General features: G+C 39.0%; 1 protein-coding gene across 2 annotated transcripts in view; it reads left to right on the top strand.

Moving 5' to 3' along the window:
* PAK2 (p21 (RAC1) activated kinase 2) overlaps positions 1-20298 on the top strand; it is a 101288-nt gene that overhangs the window by 1160 nt on the left and 79830 nt on the right. The gene's annotated exons all lie outside the window — the stretch shown is intronic.

Below are 20298 nucleotides of genomic sequence, written 5' to 3'. Positions count from 1 at the left end.
AATTATCTCAGCGCTCCTTTACGAGTGACCTATGGTTTTCTTTTTTAATCCCTGTGAAAAAGACAAATCAAAACGGTTAGACCTAAAATTAGACCACAACGAGCTGTGTTTTGGATCAAGGTTGTGCACGTCACGTTTTTTCCCCTGTTCTGTGCAACTCTTCCGCTCTTATAGGTAGGCAGGATATTGAAATGTGCAAGAATTTGCTCGGGGGTGTGTGTGTGTGTGTGTGTGTGTGTGTGTGGCGTTTACCCAAAAGAATAACATTAAATGAAGTTAGATCGGGGTGAAGGCAGTGAATAGTAATTTTTAAAGCAGGTTAGAACTTGTCAACTTTGCCAGATGCTCTGTGGCATTTGTAAAACATACTCATACTCACTTCTATATGTTTTATATAGATGTGAAAAGATTTACATGAAAAGTTTTTGCTCATGTTCTCCTATTTAGGGTATTGATTTAAGGCAGTTTTTGCATCCCTGGTTTTAAAGTCTGATTTACAAAGAACACTGATTTTACATTGTGAAAAGTGAACCTCAAAATGTTTTTGACCTGTGATATACGTTAAACCCACTTTCAGGTTTTGGTGAAAGGCATTAACCTTAATTCAGTGAACTTTGTGTTTTCACTAAAAAGTCGTTGTTACTGATGACTTAGCACTGAGCTTCAATACTGCCATCATTTGGTCGTGTCAGTTGTCCTCAACTTAAAGGGTTAAGGTATAGAATGTTGGAGTGTAAAACCTGGTCTGTGATGTCAGCTTCTCTGCTAGTTCCTTCTATAAGCAGATACTTTTACTGAGAAAAAGCTCCTAGGTATTCATTCCACGTCCTTTAGGGCCTTGATTCCTGGTTTACCAGTTATGCATAGAGTTATTCTTCTGGACTTTGCGATATTTAATACCAAATTTATAAAGTTGCAGTAAGTTTGTAGTTGGAGAATATCTACTAAACAAATGAATAGGGGTTTCTATGTTTCTCTGATGTTTGTGATAGGCCGGTTTCCAAGTAGACATGGTTGACAGTGGTGTATATTTCTTTTTCAATTATAAGAGAAAACTTAGAACTTGTTCAGGTAGCTAAGGATAAACGTTCATTTATACTTTTTTTAAAAGAGAGAGCTCGTTCAAATAGCTGAGGATAAAATAAGTAGCTACTGTTAAATCCTTCCTATGTTTAATCTGTTAATATTGATTATTCTAATATTCAAGTCTAATGTTTCTTTTGGCTTTCTAAATTTTACACTTCTGATGAAACTTGAAACTGGGCCTTGTTTAAGGCTTCAGAGTTCTGATCAATTTGTTTACAAAAGCCTAATTTCCGTGAGAGCGCTAACTAATTTCAGACTAATAAGAGGGAAGTTGTTAAGTTACTGACCCATCTGAGTTGTCCCTTTGTATCCTCCTTGTACCTTGGTAAGAAGCAGAGAAGGAAAAAATAGCTCCTCTTGCCTTGAAGAAACACTGATTGTTTTCTTCTGTGCTCGGAATTGAGTTTCACTACTTCTTCATTTCAGGATCACTAACCTGATTAACAGTAGACAATCTGAACACTCATGCAAGATTTGAGTTCTAGCTTATTATCTCTGAGGTGCATTTGTACTTATTCCATATATCTCAGGTGGTTAGGAGCTGGAGACCTGGGTTTGAATCCTGGCTTTTCTACTTGATCCTGGCCAAGATGTGCATTCTTTCCAAGACCTGATTTTTTTTCATCTGTAAACTGGGAATAATAATAACAGTGTCATACAAATTTCATAGGGCTATTTAGAGCAATGCAGGTAAAGAACTTAGCAGATGCAGTGCTTAATGTTAGTTAATATTCCATTCTAAAATAGGTTTTACATTTAATTGCTTCTATAGCAAATGTTCTACTCCCAAACTTAGATTTAAGACTGTTTTGTGAAAGAGGTTGGAATCTCAGGACCAAGTTTCTGAGACCATAACTGTTAAATTAAAAATTATTTTTTTAGGAAAAAAAATTAGTTTCACCACTGAAATAAAATACAGGGGTCTTTTTTTTTTAATACAGGCTTCTCAGATTAAAAAATATGCATATTTCTCATAGAAAATTTGGAAAGTAGTGAAAATTATTAAGGAACAGGACAAAAATCACTTTATTCTCAGCCCTTAAGGATAACTATCATGACAGGCTAGTGGTTTTTTTTCCTTATTTTAAAATTAAATTCCAGAAGAGGGATGTGCTTATTATAAAAGGTTCAAGTAAATTATTTAGAGTAAAAAGTGAAGATTAGTTTTTCCTCACTTTCTAGTCCCATTCCTTAGAGGTACTCACTATTAATAATTTTGTTTTACTTATGCAATTAGAAATAAGTACAGTGTGTATAGTTTTTATTATTACAAAATCGATTATTATATATTATTTTCCTTGTCAATACTTAATAGTTGTATCTCATCATTCAATAGACATGAGGTATTCCATTACATAGTTCTACTTTAATTACTCATGGTCATTTATGTTAGTTTCAATTTTGAGCAACTAAAACTGAAGACCTAATGAACTCCTTATATCTTTGTGCACATGCATATGTATGCAAGTATTTTCATAAAAAGAATTCTTAAATGTACACTTCAAGTTTCAGTAGATGCCAAATCCACTTACTAAAAGGCCCAACCAATCCATACTTTCTTACCTAATTGTATACGCTCCTTATACATAATAGATATTAATCCTTTGCTTTTTATTTAAGATCTTCCCCATTTCATCTTTATCAAAAAAACATTCTTCGTCCTGGCTGGTTTGGCTCAGTGGATAGAGCACTGGCCTGTGGACTGAAGGGTCCTGGGTTTGATTCCAATCAAGGGCTCATGCCGGGGTTGCGGGCTCAATCCCCAGTAGTGGGCGTGCAGGAGGCAGCCGATCAATGATTCTCATCATTGATGTTTCTATCTCCCACTTTCCAAAATCAATAAAAATATATACAAAACAAACAAACATTCTTCTATATTGTCTTGTACTTTTAAAAAAATATTTTTATTGATTTCAGAAAGGAAGGGAGAGGCAGAGAGAGATAAAAACATCAATGATGATGGAGAATCATTGATCGACTACCTCCTGCACGCCCCACACTGAGGATCGAGGCTGCAACCCGGGCATGTGCCCTTGATGGGAATTGAACCCGGGACCCTTCAGTCTGCAAGCCAGTGCTCTATCCACTGAGCCAAACCAGCTAGGGCTTGTCTTGTACGTTTAATAATGTTGTATTTTAATTTTAATCCTTTTGGACTTTTTTTTGCTTGTGGTGAGGGCAAGTAAGTGAGTTTTAAAAATATAAAATAGCTTGGCTACTGAAATAAAATAGATATAAAAATGTCTTTAGGAGTTTGACGTTGGTGTGAAAGTTGCATTATAGGGATTCAGAAAATAATAATATAATGGTTTTATTGTAAGCATCACATCTGAAAAGAAAAAAAGTGCCCCTTTTGACCTCTCTCTTGTCACCTACTTAATTCATCCTCATCCTTCAAATCTCAGCCGTAGTGTATAGCAAGTATGTCAAACTCACAGCCTGTGGGCTGCCTGGGGCCACAACGAATATTTTTGAGGCCCAGCCAATGTAACGGTACGTAAGAAAGGTTTCAATAAAAATCTTGTAACTTAACTTTTACAATATCCTGTTATACATAATTATTAATAACGAACTACAACGTTTGCTAAGGACTGATTACTATAATCGTGTTGCATTCATTTCCCTTACGCGCCTTACGCACAGGCGCACCATTTCTCCCCACTAATACTAGCAGCAAACATTTTAGCAGCCAATTGCCACATCATTAGTCTTGGACTGACTTGTTTGGTGTGCACAACAGGAAATATTTCGCTTTTGGAGAACAAGAAAAATAGGTTTATTTGCGTTACAGTTATTAATTTGTGCAGCTATTCAGTGTCTGGTAAGTTAATGTTCAAGAAAAATATATTAATTTTTATTAAAATGTTCTATTATTTTATGTTAACCATTACTCATTTTTTTCAACCCTTTGTATTCAGCATGTCTCTATCAAAATAAACCTACATTTCTATGAAAATTGAAGCTTTTGTTTTTTTTGTGGCCTACATAAACTTAAACCTTGTTTATTTGGCCCATGTTAGCCTTTGAGTTTGACATGCTTGGTGTATAGCTTTCTTTGGGAGTCTTTCCTTATCTCCATTATGATTTTGATATTATTACTGTTCTTACATATTTTTCTTAACATGTTAACCTCTAACCTTTATTTCCAATGCGCTGAAAACATGAGTTATTTGGGCACTTTTAATCCGCATCAATATCTTCCTGATCAAGCTATTACATTTGGTAATATTGTTTCATGTAAATGTTTAATAGGTTCTGGAAAGATAGGTTTTATTTTGTATTTATTTATTTATTTATTTATTTATTTATTAAAAAATATATCTTTATTGATTTCAGAGAGGAAGGGAGAAGGGAGAGAGATAGAAACATCAATGAAGAGAGAGAATCATTGATTGGCTGCCTCCTGCATGTCCCCTACTGGGGATCAAGCCCACAACCTGGAATCGAACCTGAGACCCTTCAGTCCACAGGTTGATGCTCTATCCACTGAACCAAACCAGCTAGGGTTGCATTTATTTCTTAAGAACAAAGTGTATTTTAAGATAATCTTAGCTTTTAAAAATTAATTCCTATTTCTTTTAATTTTGAGTTTATTTAGTAATCCATAGGCTTGTGAATGAAGCAAAATTGTTATATAATAAACACATTAGCAACAGATATGGGGTAAAGCATTTGCATAAAATTTCAAGTGCTCTAAAGAGCAAATTATTAATAAGAACTTACATTGACAGATATAATAGTGGAAATATAGCCAGATGTTTGATAACGTATCTCTGTTGTAAATTTTTTCTGAACTTCTTTTCACCTTCCTAATTAAATATTTGAAAACAAAGTAAACGAAAACACACCGAAAAACTCATTTCTTTTTCTATGGGTAATTACTGTTGATATTTTGGTATGTTATCTGCTAGTACTTTTTCTTCTTTATATATATATGTGTGTGTGTGTGTGTGTGTGCATAGTTTACTTTTATAAAATTGGTATCATATTTTGTATAATTTGCTATCTTGCTTTTAAAAAATATTTTTATTGACTTCAGAGAGGAAGGGAGAGGGAGAGAGAGAGAGAGAAACATCAATGATGAGAGAGAATCATTGATCTGCTGCCTCCTGCACGCCCCCTACTGGGAATTGAGCCTGCAACCCTGGCATGTGCCTCCACCGGTAATTCAGCCTGGGTCCCTTCAGTCCACAGGCCAATGCTCTATCCACTGAGCCAAACCGGCTAGGGTGCTTTCTTGTTTTTACCTAACATTACATCTTGAAAGTTTTCCTTTGTTCTCCTTAAAAATTCTTTTTAAAAATGATTTTTTTCTGTTTACTCCTCACCCAAGGATATGTACATTGATTTTAGAGGGAAGAGCAGGAGAGAGACAGAGAGACATCAATGCAAGAAACATTTGTCAGCCCTAACAGGTTTGGCTCAGTGGATAGAGCATTGGCCTGCAGACTCAAGGGTCCCAGGTTCGATTCTGGTCAAGGGCATGTACCTTCGTTGCAGGCACATCCCCAGTGCGGGGTGTGCAGGAGGCAGCTGATTGATGTTTCTCATCAATATTTCTAACTCTCTCCCTTCCTCTCTGTAAAAAATCAATAAAATATATTTAAAAAAAAAAAACAGAGAGAGAGAGAAACATTGGTATGTACCCTGACAGGGAATCGAACCCACAACCTTTTGGTGCATAGGATGACCCTCCAACTAGCTGGCAGGGACTAAAAATGATTTTTTAATGTTTACCTAACATACCATTGTAGAGCTCTGCCTTAGTTTCATTATTTTCCTCTTGCTGAAATATACCAAATGTATGTTTCTAATATAAATATATTTTAAATATATTTTATTGATTTTTTACAGAGAGGAAGGGAGAGGGATAGAGAGCTAGAAACATCGATGAGAGAGAAACAATGATCAACTGCTTCCTGCACATACTGGGAATGTGCCCACAACCAAGGCACATGCCCCAGATCGGAATCGAACCTGGGACTCTTGAGTCCGCAGACCGCTTTATCCACTGAGCCAAACCGGCCAGGGCTATTTCCAATATTTTATATAAATAATGTTATGGTGAATATCTTCCTATTCCTAATTATTACTTTAAAATATATTTGTAGAAGTGGAATTACTGAATGAAAAGGTATAGCATTTAAAAGTCTTAAATTGACCCTTCAGAGAGGTTTGATGTTTACTATCACTAGAAATGTGAATCTTGTTTTGTTTCTAATAAATACATAGAAGTAACTAGATTTTTGTGTTCACTGTTATTTTCATTATCTCCCTGGACTTCAATAAAATTTTATTTACTTTTGCTTTCCTGGTTCATTGTGAAAATAATAGTAACTTTTGTCTCCTTTCTGATAGTCAACATATTTATTTCTGTTTTAGCTCTTTATTACATTGGGCAGAATCTCCAAGACATCCTATCTAATAATAGACAAATATGCAAATTGACCATACCTCCAGCACACTAACAAAGCCACGCCCACCATCCAATCAGCATGAGTATGCAAATTAACCCAAACCAAGATGGCTACAGCCACAGAGAGCAAGGTTTCCTAGGTAACAGAGGAAGCCAAGCTTTCCACCTGCCCTGGCCAGGCCTAAGCCTCCACTCAAGCTACAAAGTTTCAATTACAGAAGGTAAACAAATTCAAACAAATGGCGGTGGAATGGAGCTTGGGAGAGCAGGCCAGGGTTGCCGCCGGCAACAGGGGAAGCAAAGCTTTCCGCACACCCTGGCCGGGCCCACCTGCTTAAGGCAACAAAGTTTCAATTATAACCCCAACACAAATGGCTACCAGCCTCGTAGGGAGCCCCAGGTGTGGCTTCCCTCCAGGCTACAAAGTTTCAATTGTAGAAGGAAAATAAATTCCAGATACCAGGGCCTCCGCTTGGGTTGCCAGGGGGCGTGGCTGGCCTGCAAACCACCACAGGCCCCTCGCTCAGGCTGCCCCACACCCCACGGGAACCCCCGCCTGATCCGGGACGCCTTTCAGGGCAAACCAGCTGGCCCCAACCCCTGTACCAGGCCTCTATCCTATCTAATAAAAGAGTAATGTGCAGATTGATCATCACTGCAACACACAATATAGCTGCCCCCATGTGGTCAAAGATCCTGCCCCCATGTGGACACAAGATGGCCACCACAAGATGGCCAGCAGGAGAGGGCAGTTGGGAGGCACCCGGCCTGCAAGGGAGGGCAGTTGAGAAGGACCAGGCCTGCAAGGGAGGGCAGTTGGAGGTGATCAACCCTGCAGGAGAGGGCAGTTAGGGGTGACCAGGCCGGCAGAGGAGGGAAGTTGGGGGCAAACAGGCTGGCAGCAGAGTGGTTAGGGGGTGATCAGGCTGGCAGGCAGAAGTGGTTAGGGGCAATCAGGAAGGCAGGCAGGCAAGCAGTTGGGAGCCAGCAGTCCTGGATTGTGAGAGGGATGTCCGACTGCCCGTTTAGGCACCGGGATCGGGCCTAAACGGGCAGTCGGACATCCCTTGAGGGGTCCCATATTGGTGAGGGTACAGGCTGGGCTGAGGGACAACCCCTCTCCGTGCATGAATTTCGTGCACCGGGCCTCTAGTGTTTAAATAAGAGAGATGACAATTGTTTTGGAACATCTTTGGTATTTTTACAATTAAGGATGATGGCAGCTGTTGGTTTTAGAGATTTTTTTAAGTTCTTACCCTAGGATATGTTCTTACTGATTTTAGAGAGAGAGGAAGGAGAGGGAGAGAGAGAGGAGAGAGAGTGAGAGAAAATGTCAATCGGTTGCTTCCCGTATGTGCTGTCACTGGGACCAGGTCTATTTCCATCGAACCTGAAACCTAGGTATGTGCTCTGACTGGGAATCAAACTGGCAACCTTTTGTTGTATGGGATGACGCTCCTACCAACTGAGCCCACCTGGCCAGGGCTAGAGAGAGATTCTTTATTATTTTATTCTGTTTCTACTTTACAGAAAATAGGAATGGCTTCTGAATTTTATCAAATGTTTTTGTGTAACACTTATTTAGGAGATAATCAGGTTTTTCTTTTTTAACTACTGGTAAGAATATCCATATATATAAAAGCCAAGCGACCAGGATGGCAGAACAACCAGAACGACGGGTCGCTATGACATGCACTGTGGTGGCCAACTAGCCCGATGGGGGCCCTGATCAGCCCCTCCCAACCACCTGCTGCCCCTGTATCCTGGCCGGCCCAGCCCCAATGGGCCCCCTTTACCCCGATTGGGGGCGGGGCCAGCCGGCCAACCTCCCACATACTCCCCCTCCCCCCGCTGCCTGGCCCCGATCAGCCCCCATCGGGGTGCTGGCAGCTGGACCCCACCCATGCACGAATTTGTGTACTGGGCCTCTAATATAATAATAAATTTGCTGATAAAGGCATATAAGGAATCAAAATCCTACTTACGTTAGTCAAGTGTATGGAACTTATTGAAAGGATAGAGAATATCATAGAAATCTACTAGTAGTTTAATAAGAGTAACAGGCCATATGGTAATGCCTGCAATTACTTCTGTAGTCTTTTAAGGCATCTTTAGGTATTGATGAGTTAGTTTTGATAATTTCTATTTCCAGGCAGTATATTTTAAGATTTTAAATTTATTATAGAGATGCATGTAATATTTTTTATTAAAATCTGGTATATATTTTCATCTTTTTTTATTTTATTAATCCTCACCTGAGGACATGCTTTTAAAAAAAAAATTGATTTCAGAGAGAGAGAAACATATACATGTGAGAGTGAAACATTAATCGATTGCCTTCTGCACATGTCCAGACCAGGAATCAAACCTGCAGCCTGGGTATGTGCCCTGACCAGGAATTGAACCCTTGACCTTTCAACCTTTCAGTGTTGCAGATGACACTCCAACCAACTGAGCCACATCGGCCAGGACTATTTCCATCTCTTTTTTGTGATTTCATTATTTTTCTTGACTTTATTTGCCAAATATTTGTCTACTTAGTGGTTTTTTTTTAATAATCAGCTTTGAGATTTATTCTGTTGTTTTCTGATTCCCTGATTTCTACTATTCTCTATTTTGCTCTTCCTGCTTTTCTCATAATTTTTGTTGTACTTTTTTCTAGCTCATTAAATTCTTAGTTCCTTTGTTTAGAATAATGAAAACATTTAGTGTTCTTAATTTACCTCTGAGTACAGCTTTGGCTGGGCTGCACTCTATATATGAATGATATTCTTATACTTACTAAACAAATAGTTTGTAGTTCTAGATTGATTTTCTCATTGACTCAAGAGGTATTTAAGACAGTTCTAGTCACTCTTTTTTTTCCTTGTCAGTGACTATAATCTTTTAAAATATCTTTTAAACTTATTGAAGGTTTCTTTGTGATTTAAAGCATAATCCAATTTGGCAAGTGTTCTTTGGAAACTTAAAAAGAATATTTTTTTTCTGTTTGCAGGATATAGTGTAATATATCTATTAATTAAACTTTATTAAAATTATCTTATTTGACTTATTCTTTTAATAGTTCTTATTAGTTATATGACAATCCTTATTAATTTTTAAAAATTCTTTATTGTTTAAAGTATTACATGAGTCTCCTTTTTCCCCCCATTGATCTCTCCCCTGCCACCCCCCCCTCGCCCCCAGGCATAAGCCCTCACCCTCTACTGTCTGTCCATTCGTTTTGCTCATATTCATGCATACAAGTCCTTTGGTTGATCTCTTACCACCTCACCCTCTATATCTCCATAGTTTTGTGTTTTCCAGAATGTCATATAGTTGGAATCATATAATATCTAACCTTCTAAACTTGACTTCTTTCACTTAGCCATATTCATTTACGTTTTCTCTGTATCATTTCATGGCTTGATGGCTCATTTCTTTTTAGCACTGAATAACATTTGATTGTCCCAGTGTACCAGTTTGTTCCTTCATTCACCTACAAAAAGCTATCTTGGTTGCTTCCACATTTGGCAATTATGAATAAAGCTGCTATCAACATTTGTGTTTAGGTTTTGTGTGGGCATAAGCTTTCAGCTGATTTAGATGAATACCAAGGGCCATGATTGCTGGATTGTATGGTAAGAGTATATTTAGTTTTATATATAACTGTAAAATTATATTTCCAAGTGGCTGTACCATTCTGCTTTCTTACCAACAGTTGCTCAACATCCTCACCAGCATTTGGTGGTGTCATTAATGAGATGGATTCAGTGCTCGTTGCCATTTGGAATTTAGCCATTCTAAGTGTGTAGTGGAATCTCATTGTTTTAATTTATAATTCCCTACTGATGCATGATGTTAAGCCTCTTTTTGAGTGCTTCTTTGCCATCTTTAATATATATATGTCATCTTTGGTCAGGTATCTCTTCAGATCTTTTACCCATTTTTTAAAAATATATATTTTATTGATTTTTTACAGAGAGGAAGGGAGTGGGATAGAGAGTTAGAAACATCGATGAGAGAGAAACATCAATCAGCTGCCTCCTGCACATTCCCCACTGGGTATGTGTCCTCAACCAAGGTACATGCCCTTGACCAGAATCTAACCTGGGATCTTTCAGTCCGAAGGCCGACGCTCTATCCACTGAGCCAAACCGGTTATGGCCTTTTACCCATTTTTTAATTGTGGTGTTCATTTTTCTATTGCTGAGTTTTAAGAATTCCAGGTCAGGGCACATGCCCCGGTGGGCTCTCTCTCTCCAGTAGGGGGCATGCAGGAGGCAGCCGATAGATGTTTCTCATCCATGTTTCTATCTTTCCCTTCCTCTCTCTGAAATCAATTTAAAAAAACACCCAGCAATCAAAAATAAATTATGTGTAGTTTATTTTTGTTTTAATTCAAAATGAATGTTTAAAACATTTATGAGAAATGTTATAATGAACTCTGTTGGGCGTGTTTCTGTCATTTTATGTAATGCTTACTGGTTTGTGTGTGCATTTGTTTTTAATTGATTTCAGAGAGGAAAAGGGAGCAAGAAATAGAAACATCAATGATGAGAAAGAATCATTGATTGGCTGCTTTCTGCATGCCCCACACTTGGGATCGAGCCCCCAACCTGGGCATGTGCCCTGACTGGGAATAGAACTGTAACTTCCTGGTTCATAGGTCCACCATCAATCACTGAGCCATACTGGCCAGGCTGTGTACATCCTGTTTTTAAAGTGCATTAGTTTATAGTTTAAATAAATTCAAGTATAAATCTAAATTTTAAAAAGTAAACTCCTGATTTGTCAGCATGAAAAAGAAAATTATACTTTGACTCGCCTTATATCTGAAGACTATTATTTTCTCTTAATCCAAACTCACTTTATTCCCTTTTCCCTCTCTATGGTGAGCTTGGGACCTCAGAATATTGTTAGTATATTTTTGGTACATGTCATGTTTTTAACTTCATCTTTCAGGACTTATCTTGGTAATTACATTCAGTGCTAACACGAATTATTTAGAAGCATTTGAGATTTCGCTTCCTGGCAATTGTCATCAGTCTGGCTCAAATAAACTCATAGAAATTCTCAAAAATTATTTAAACTTTATTGAGATGGATTCAGTGCTCATTGCCATTTTTCTCAATCTTAACCTTTAAGCAGATTCATCATGTATGTCAGGTAGCATAGAATTTTAGCTAAATGTTTTTAGTAGGAATAACTGGAAGACATACTTCAAAATTATTAGATCACTAATGTCCTTAGGAATTCTGTAGATAATCACGCTGTCATCTTGCATTAATCAGTTTGTTTCAGACCTTCCTGTGTCTGATTGTGGTAGGAATTTTCCTTTTTGTTGAAATATTTTGACAGATCATGTCTTGGTCATTGATGTTGCCTGATATATTAGCTACTTACACTCTTCAAAATTGGTTCTTTTTTCATTTCCAGAAATATTTGTGGTTATTTTGGTTTAGTTCTGTTTTTTCCCCTGAAAACACTTGTAATAAGTAGTCTGGCTTATCATTTCTGTCCTTTGTGTAAGCTTCTCAAATGGTTGTCCTTATCACTCATTTTATTTTCTTTTATCACCTCCTATTGAGCTTTATTTCTGCCATTGACATTTTCGTTTCTTTACATCCTTTAAAAACTTACCCTGCTCCCTTTACTTCTTAAATTACTCTATTTCATCTTTGTCTTTTTTCTCCATATGTGCCTGTTTCATCAAGTTTGCCCTGATTGGGAATCAAACCCTTGACACTTCAGTGCATGGGACTACGCTCCAACTGAGCCACACCAGGCAGGGCAGTAATGTTTGATCTTTTTGTTGTTCCCTCCCTGCTTCCCCATTCCCTACCTTACAGGCAGTTTTGAAGTATTTTCTGAGTTTCACTTTTTTTTTTTTTTTTTTTGAGTTTCACTTTTTAGTGTAGTGATTGGGTGGAGGCCAACGGGGGAAGAAGAAAAAAAAAGAAGGATCACATTTAGATTACGAAGTTTCTTTACACACACTGTTTCCTCTATATACAGAGACCTTCCTCTCTTTCTTTGCCTGGCAGATTCCTTCTTATTCTTTAAAAGCCAATCTGATTTCTTTGCCTAATTACTCTCATATAAGGGGGAGCTCTGGGCCCTCTTTTCCATTGCATTCCACTCATCTCTATCAGCTCATCTCAGTTGCGGAGTAGTCCTGCGTTACTATTTTTCCACTCATGGTTTGATGCTCATAGTGGACTAAACCTTAGTATTTTGATCTCCAGTATGTGGCACATTATTCATATGCTAAATAAATATTGGAATTAGGAGAGGCTTATTAGGAGTTTCCTCCTCCCCCTTCATTTCATTTCCCTGCTTCTAGTGTTAAAATATAAAAGTAGGTTTCTCTGGAAAGTGGAATTACGAATTTTTTAGTTTAGATTTTATTCTGGTTTGAGGGTGTTTTTTTAATAATGATTATGTACTATGAGAATTAAAAAAAACCGAAACCTTAAAACTAAATCTCAAATTTCCAGATTCTCCCTGTGGCCCAGCATCTGTGTCTTTCTGACCCCATTCAGCAGTCTTATTTACTACTACTTGCTACTGTATGCCCTCCTGTCTCCTTGCTGTGTCTCATGAGCTAGGTCATACTTATTGTTCCTGTTACCTAGAACCCATTTTCTGGGTAGGAATATGAGCTGTTGTAAATTGAAAAATACTTGTAATAGAGATTGACTAGTGACAATTTAGACTATTTAATTTCCTGCTGGTCTTATCCTGAATATATGGTGGATAAATGGAGCATTTAATTGTAATTAGCTTTCTAAAATAGAGATCTTAAAGAAGATAGAATAGTGGGTGTATCTTCAAATGTTCCTGCATCTCCCCCAGCCTAAAGCTTTCATCACCGATAAACCTTTTCATTGATTCATTTATTCATTAAACAGATAATTACTCATCTCCTAGCCACATGGACTAGACATAGTGCTAGGTGTTAGTGATGTAATGTCAACAAAATTTTCACTGGCTCTATGCTTGTGGAGTTTATAATGTAGAAGACATTTAAAAAGCAAATCCGGCCCTAGCCGGTTTGGCCTACGGACCAAAGGTCTTGGGTTCGATTCCAGTCAGGGGCACGTACTTTGGTTGCAGGCTCCTCTCCGGACAGGCCCTGGTCAGGGCTTGTGCAGGAAGCAACCAATTGATGTGTTCCTCTCACATTGTTGTTTCTCTTACCTTCCCCTCTCTTTTCCACTCTCCCTAAAATCAATGGAAAAATATCCTTGGGTGAGGATTAACAACAACAAGAAAGGCAAATCCAGCCCTAGCCGGTTTGGCTCAGTGGATAGAGCATCCGCCTGTGGACCAAAGGGTCCCGGGTTCAATTCTGGTCAAGGGCCTTGGTTGCAGGCTCCTCCCCAGGCCCTGGTCAGAGCGCATGCAGGAGGCAACTAATCGATGTGTTTCTCTCACATCGATATTTCTATCTTTCCCTCTCCAAAGTCAATGGAAAAATATCCTCAGGTGAGGATTTAAAAAAGAAAAAAGAAAAGCAAATCCAGTGTGGCTCAGTGGTTGAGCATCAACTCATGAACCAGGAGGTCATGGTTCAATTCTCATTCAGGGCACATGCCTGGGTTGCCAGCTCAATTCCCAGTAGGGGGGTGTGCAGGAGGCAGCCGATAGATGATTCTCTCTAATCATTCATGTTTCTCTCTCTCTCCCTTCCTCTCTCTGAAATCAATGTGTACTGAAAGGTTGCCTGCCGGTTCGATTCCCAGTCCGGGTTTTGGGATCGATCCTGGTAGGAGGTAGCTGACCAGTGTTCTGCTCTCACATTGATGTTTACTCTCTCTCCTTTCCCCTTTCTTTCTCTCTAACAATAAATAAAAATATTAAAGGAAAAAAAGCAAATTCAGCGTGATGAATGCTAAGGCAGAAGGGAATAAAGTAATGTTCCTGGTTTGGGAGCAAAGAGGTGTCAGAGAAGCTTTTCTGAGGAAGTAGTTTTTAGACCAGAACTTAAAGTGTTTGGCAGGTGGAGGTGGTGGACAGAAAGAATGAATGATCCAGTCTGTTTCCCAGGAAAACTCCCTCAGTCACAGGCATATGGAATAATTGGTCACTGAACAGAAGCCTTTCCAGGAAGATCCGAGATGGCTAAGAATGGATCACAAGTTAAATATCATAGAGGGAAAGAGTACAAAGAAATGAGTCTGGAAAGTTAGGGGCCTGATCATGGGTGTACTATTAATGGCTTTATATTAAAACCTGAAGTGATAAATTTTAATATGTTCTAAACGTGCTCCCTGCAGTGGAAAGAATAGACTGGAAGTGACGAAGAGTGGATTTGGGTGTAATAAGTAACAATTATTAAGTCATAGCTGCAGTGACTTAGAAATTTTGAGGAAGCTGTTTTGAGAGGCATGGATAGTTGTGATAATGGGGTATTATGATAGAAAGACAGGAACAAATGATTTTTTTAATGATTGTTTTCCTCACCCAACTTGTGTGGCTCAGTGGTTGAACATCCACCTAGGAACCAGGAGGTCACAGTTTGATTCCCAGTCAGGGCACATGCCTGGGTTGTGGGCTCTATCCCCAGTTGGGGGCCTGCAGGAGGCAACCTGTCAATCATTCTTTCTCATCATTGATATTTCTATTTTTCCCACTCCTTTCCTCTCTGAAATCAATAAAAAAATTTTTTTTAAATTGTTTGCTTCCAAGAATATTAATTTCTTTAAAATGGGAAAAAGACGCATTTTCACTCTCATGTTTTTCTTTTTATCAGATAGAAATTTTACTAGCAGAATAAATAATCCAGACAGTCAGGGTTGGTTTTTTTGCTTGTTGGTTTGTTTGTTTTGTTGTGATGTATCCCCATCTTACAAAGGACGCCTCAAAAGAAAGTCGAATTATGGAGTCATTTATTAAAAGCCGGCGGCATACGAGGGAGCAAAAGCGCTCCAGACCTCGCAGCCCCGAACAGCTCGCCACTTCTGGCTTATATTGGCAGAATATCACAAAAGTATCGATTACATCTTTGGGTCTGGAATGAGGAACCTGTTTCGCGATTTTACAGAAGTGAAACTGAGCAAGTTAGTTATCTAAAGTATCTATGAATCACTGAATCAACAGAAACACATTATCTGGGAACGGACCACCTGGACAATTTAGAATAATTGTGCTGTCCAGATTCTGGGATCACTGAGTCAACAGGAATGCACTATCTGTAGCTACTAAGGCAACTTAGGATAATTGAACTGTGTTGGGTCCCAGGAATGTGCTTTGATGACCAGTGAGATCACAATCAATGGGATATTCAAACCGCCATTAAGGGAGTATTCAATCATACATAAGTTCAGAAAATCAAAATAACTTTCTATTGTTTTAGCAAACAAATAAGTACAGAACCCAAACAGCAGTTTCTACTACCATACTTCAGTTTGTTTTGTGTGTGGTTTTACTTTTTTTTTTTTTTTTAGTGATGAATGTCACCCTGGTCGGGTAGCTCAGTTGGTTAGAAAGTTATCCTGAAATGCCAAGGTTGTGAGTTTGATCTCAGGTCAGGGCACATACAAGAATCAACCAATGTATGCATCAGTAGATAGAACAACAAGTTGTTTTCTCTCTCACTCTCTATTAAATAAAAGTTTTTCTTTTTTTAATAATGATGTCTTTTTAAAAAAAGTTAATTTCAGAGAAGAAGGGAGAGGGAGAGATAGAAACATCAGTGATGAGAGAGAATCATTGATTGGCTGCCTTTTACATGCCCCCCCCCCCCCCCACTGGGGATCAAGCCAGCAACTCTGGCATATGCCCTGATGAGGAATCAAACTGAGACCTCCTGGTTCATAAGTTGATGCTCAACCATTGAGCCACATTAGCTGGGTTAAAAGAAAATTGTTTAAAAAGGTGTTCTAGAGACTTTGGTTCTTTAAAAAAATAAAGGGATGACTATCCACCTTTTTCAGATATGTACAACAGCAACATAGAATGTAGGAGGCATGGCTGTGAAGTTATGCAAGTGATTCTTTTCCTGAACACAGCAAAAACTATAAATAGTTTTGTCACCTTCAGAGTAGTCCTGTTTGAAAGGCTGTGTGATGATTCCAATGTGCTTCCATTCTTCAAGTCACTTTTTAGAACTCTTCTCTTTGAAGTGCTCTAGGAGACTACAGCATATTCTTTAGTCTTTCCTCTTCACCAGCGGCAAACCCTCCATCCTTGCCTCTTCCATCAGTCCTTCTTGCTCTCTGTGTCTACATCTGCCACATGGTTTCTTTCTTTTCCTTAAATTTAAAAAAATTAGAGATAATTTATGTAATAAATTCTACCATTAAAAATATTTTTATTTCAGAGAAAGGGAGAGGGAAAGAGAGATAGAAACATCAGTGATGAGAGAATCATTGATTGGCTGCCTCCTGCATGCCCCCCAATGGGGATTGAGTGTGCAACCTGGGCACATGTCCTGACCGGAAATTGAACTGGTTCATAGGTTGATGCTTAACCACTGAGCCATGCCATTCGGGCCATTAAAGCTTTTTAAAAAAAATTAATTGGAGAGAGAGAGAGAGAGAGAGAGAGAGAGAGAGAGAGAGAGAGAGTTCATTGATCAGTTGCCTCCTACATGTGCCCTGACTAGGGATCAAACCTGCAACCTAAGCATATGCCCTGACCAGAACTGGACCTGCCACTCCTTGGTGGATGAAATGACGCTCCAACCAACTGAGCAACACTGGCCAGAACTTTAAAGGTTTTTAAGTGTTTTTTAAAACCATATTTATGAGGTTGTGCAGTCATTAGCACTAATTCCAGAATATTTGCATTACCCCAAAGAGAAATCTTGCACCCAGTAGCAGTCACTAATTTGACCCCAAACTCTGCTCTCTTGCCCCAGGCTCCCACTAATTTATTTTCTGTTTTTATAATTTAGTCTAATTCTGGGCACACAAGTAGATTCTATATGTGGGTTTATATAATATGTGGTCTTTTGTGACTCGTTTCTTTCACTTAACACAGTGTTTTCAAGGTTCATCCATCTTGTAGTACATATGAGTACTTCATTTCCTTTTATGGCCAAATAATATTCCATTGTGTGCGTATACCAGATTTTTTTATCCATTCATCAGTTGATGGAAATTTGGGTTTCTTTCTTTTGGAGGATTTTTATGAGTTTATTTGAGCCAAGCTGACGATATATGCTGGGGAGCCAGATCTCAAATGCTCCCTTTCATTTTTTTATTGTTATGAATAGTGCTTCTAGGAACATTTGTATATAGGTTTCTGTGTGGACTTCTTTTCATTTCTTTTGGATATATGTATAGGACTGGATTTGCTGAGTTAAATGATAACTCCATGTTTAACCTTTTGAGGAGGAGCTAAGACTATTCCAAAGCTAGTTGCACCATTTTGCAATTTCACCAACAGTGTCTGAGGATTCTGATTTCTCCACCCCCTCCTAAACTCATTTTCTGTCTTTTTTATGACAGTTGTCCTTGTGCCGTGGTCAACAAACTGGCTCCCGAACCACATGCGGCTCTTTGGCTCCTTGAGTGTGGCTCTTCCACAAAATACCACGGCCTGGGCGAGTCTATTTTGAAGAAGTGTTGTTAGAAGAAGTTTAAGTTTAAAAAATTTGGCTCTCTTGCCGAAACCGGTTTGGCTTGGTGGATGGGGCGTTGGCCTGCGGACTGAAGGGTCCCAGGTTCCGGTCAAGGGCATGTGCCTTGGTTGCGGTCACGTCCCCAGTGGGGGGTGTGCAGGAGGCAGCTGATCGATGTTTCTCTCTCATCAATGTTTCTAGCTCTCTGTCCCTCTCTCTTCCTCTCTGTAAAAAATCAATAAAATATATATTTTTAAAAAATTGGGCTCTCAAAAGAAATTTTAATCGTTGTACTGTTGATATTTGACTCTGTTGACTAATTAGTTTGCCGACCACTGCCCTAGTGGATGTGAAATGGTATCTCATTGTGGTTTTAATTTGCATTTCCTTGATGTCTAATCTGTTGAGTATCTTTTCATGTGCTTATTGACTATTTGCATATCTATATATTTTTTTGTTAACTCATGAGGATATTTGCCATTGTTTTTTTTAGAGAGAGTGAAAGGGACGGAGGAGAGAGGAGAGGGGAGAGGGAGGGGGAGAGAGAGAGATGAAGAGAAACACGAAGTGAGAGAGACACACCAATTAGTTGCCTCCTGGGGTTGGGGATTGAACCTGCAGCCTAGGTATGTGCCCTTGACCGGGCTTTGAGCGCTGCCCCCCTCCCCTTTGGTGCACTGGCTGACGCTCTAACTATTGAGCAAACCAGCCAAGGCAACAAATACTACTTCATACAGATCTTATGCAAGCTAGTTATATTTTATTGGGATAAGTTGGAAGGGGTACATTTGAGTAACATGAACAAGCCAAATTGGGCTTGAGGCCAATTTGAAGCTCTCCCAGTTTTTCCTCGTGGGAGGTAAAATGAGTGTTGATGATACTGTGCTTGTTGAAGGGGGCTTTCTGCTAGGTTTTTAGAAGCACTGAGTAGAGACTTGCCATAAAGCTTCTTATACTTTCAACTATGTTACTCTGAAACTCCAACATAATTATTTGTTTGTAAATAAATAATTTGTCGCCTATCTGTAACATCCTCATTTTGAGCATAATTTCTTGTCTTATTGTTCACATTTAGGCAAAAATAAGCATCATTCATGCTCAGCCCCATTCCGACCCTGTTGCCTTGAACAGTCTGTGAGCATGAGCAGTTCATTATTTCTTGTCTTACAAGGTCTGGGAGGTCTAAGCGTGCAGGCTGGTCTTGACTTTGCAATCGTATAGTCTAGTGGACATTGAGGAATGTATTCTTATGATATCCTGATTATTTATGCTTTTGGTGGTAAAAATTCTGAAATAAAGTGGGTTAGCTGAAACGGGTTTGGCTCAGTGGATAGATCGTCGGCCTGCAGACTGGAGGGTCCCGGGTTTGATTCCGGTCAAGGGCATGTACCTTGGTTGCGGGCACATCCCCAGTGGGGGGTGTGCAGGAGGCGGCTGATCGATGTTTCTTTCTCATTGATGTTTCTGGCTTTCTGTCCCTCTCCCTTCCTCTCTGTAAAAAATCAATTAAAAAAAAAAAAAAGATTTGGCTGAAGGCAAAATATCTTTAAAAAAGTGGGTTATTAAAAAATGTGTTATTTGTTTATAGTGTCCTTAAACTAATGAAAGTATGTAGAGTATGAGTCATTTGAAGTATGTGTTTAAACATTTGTTGGTACTTCTGTATTAACAGCATTATGTCTATGTCAGATAGATACAGAGAAGTATGAAAAGTGTTTCTTGTAGTCAGGAGTTTATAATCTAGTAGAAAGAGAAGTAAAGTTAGAATCCAGCTGACTGAAGTTCAAGGAAGTATGTGTCATATTAATGGATAGGACTGTATCACTCTCGTCTGATCAAGAAAGAAACCACACAGGAATTTGTACATGGAAAGAATTATTGACTCTTAACAGGAGAATGGAATAATGAGGGATTAGCTGTAATAAGTAAATAAAACCCTTAGAACACATGAATAGAAATAGAAGCCGCTGCTATCCCAGGGCTAAGATAGGTAGAGCCACAGGCAAGAGCCAGCCTTCTCCCTTCCCTGGAGCTGGGATCCAGACCTTGTTGGAGAGAGTAGCTGTGGATCTCTAAACGGCGAGGTCATTGTGATGCTGTGTTGGTGCACCCGTGCTGACATCTGCCCTCTAGGGTTGCAGGGAAAGCTGTTCACAAAGCTGTGCTACAGCACCTCCCACAAAGAGTGTGGGGAAGCACCTGTAGAAGGGCTAGCCACTTTGCCCTGTGGAAGCCTGGAGCTGGA

Source organism: Eptesicus fuscus, chromosome 3 (genome assembly GCF_027574615.1).
Source record: "Eptesicus fuscus isolate TK198812 chromosome 3, DD_ASM_mEF_20220401, whole genome shotgun sequence".
Taxonomy (NCBI): domain Eukaryota; kingdom Metazoa; phylum Chordata; class Mammalia; order Chiroptera; family Vespertilionidae; genus Eptesicus; species Eptesicus fuscus.
This window is presented reverse-complemented; position numbering and strand designations above follow the sequence as displayed.